The 1,894-nt window shown below is 40.5% G+C and overlaps 1 pseudogene; it reads right to left on the minus strand.

The window, feature by feature from the left end:
* Nucleotides 1–319: 319 nt before the first annotated feature.
* LOC112428160 (cytochrome b5 type B-like) lies at nucleotides 320–1,323 on the minus strand (annotated as a pseudogene).
* Nucleotides 1,324–1,894: the final 571 nt, after the last annotated feature.

Consider the following 1,894-nt stretch of genomic DNA (forward strand, 5'->3'; position numbering starts at 1 on the left):
ATTACTCTGAAATCACCAACCTTCTGTCACCCCAGTTCATCCCCCTCTTTCCTTGTTTCTTTCCACCTCCAAGAAATAAAGGGAAATGTAGTTTTCTGTCCAGTGCCACTTGGGAAGGGGCCGGACTCGGGGTGTGAAGAGCTACCTTCTACCCTAGCTCGAGAGGGAGGAGATAACTGCACAGTTCTTTATAGTTTTACCACACACATACAAGGAACAAAAATCATCTGGCAGTTTTAAGTATAGGTGCATACTTTTACTTCATAAACTCCTTGTAATAACAAAATTAAATCAGATTTTAAAAAAATATATAGATGGGTCCTCCCTATGTAACTCAGAATGGTCTCAAACTTCTGGCTTCAAGAGATCTTTCCAGCTTGGCCTTCCAAAGTGTTAGGATACCAGGCATGAGCCACCGTACCTGGCCCTGAATCAGAATTTTTTAAAAAAAATTTACTTGAAAGAAAAATGGAAAAGGAAAAGGTTCAGCACTAGATTGTTGTCCTGTTAAGAATGTGTAATGTGCATTTAAAGTGTTGGAAAGCAGGCATTTTTACCAAAGAGCAAAGTCATCTGAATTACAATTATGAACAGAAAGTTTTGAAATAAAAGGGTGTACCTATGGAAACCAGTGAAGAAAAGAAACACCAGAAATTGTTTGACACAGAACAGTGAGCCAGGTACTTTGGGAGCAATAATCTGAAAGATGAAGGACAGTGGTCCCAGATCTGAGGTGGTTGTCCAGCCAACTGTCTTGGCTCCAAAGGGGGAAGAATACAACTGGCAGGATTCGAGAAGAGGGCATTGCTGCAGCTCCAGAGCAAGTCTCCAGTTTTCACTCCAAAGTAGACGTGCTTTCCAGACTTCAACAAGGTCTATCAGGAGGATTTGCTTTCCAATATGTAGGAGTGAGACAGGTAACCTAAGAGGATAGAGCCTATGATAGGGAAAATCCAATATGACCAGCAACTTTTGCATGTGTCATTTTTTGAAGGATCCCTGCTACAATTTTCAGGTTTGTGGTCACTCAAATGGACAGCACCAATGTAGTACTGCTTTAGCATTTCTCCCGCATCAGAGGGGTGGCCTATATCTTCAAAACTTTCAGTTGCATCTGCACCAGCTTGTTCCAGCAGAACCTTTACTCTGCCAGGGGGCTCCTCGAAGTGGGGGACATTGTAGAGTCACCCATGGGTCACCAGCCAGAGTTCCTTCAAGGAATTTTGCTTCACCACCTCCTCCAACTGGCAATAGGTGGTGGAAGTCCCTACCCACCTGCCCTTTTTCATCACTGCCGCTAGCTTGCGCAGTTGCCATTGGACTGGAAATACTGCCTCTCCACTGCTAACTGGGCTTCCAAGACTACCTTCCTTGAGGAGAGCCCGCAGCAAACTTTTCCTAAAGAAAAAGGGTTCTTAAAATAAGGTTATTCAAAGGTATCTTGTAACAAAATGATTAGATAATTATTGTTAGATCCATATTATATATATGTATGTGTTTTATATATGTACGTTTATATGTTTTTTATGTATGTATGTATGTATTTTTAACATTTTTACTCAGCTGGATGGGCAACCTTAGTGTCCCTGAATTTCTTAATCTCATTTAGGTCTATCAAAAAATTATTCAAGTGTTTTATCACAAATCATAATTTTGCTTCTTAGATGAAGGTCATGGACATGATGCTAAGCAAAAATCTATTCCAGCCTAGGTTTGGGAGACATTCCTTCCCAATTCCTTTTATTTTAAGTGGACTATAACAAAGTAGAGTAAAATTGCTATAACATTTTAGAATTAAAATGAATTTGAATATGACTTCGTTGGTATGTGGCTCCTCTCCTCTGGTCCCTTTTCTCAAAGATAGCAGGCTATTACCTTAGAGGAGCAGGAGAGA

This window comes from Macaca nemestrina, chromosome 7 (genome assembly GCF_043159975.1).
Source record: "Macaca nemestrina isolate mMacNem1 chromosome 7, mMacNem.hap1, whole genome shotgun sequence".
In the NCBI taxonomy this organism is placed as follows: Eukaryota; Metazoa; Chordata; class Mammalia; order Primates; family Cercopithecidae; genus Macaca; species Macaca nemestrina.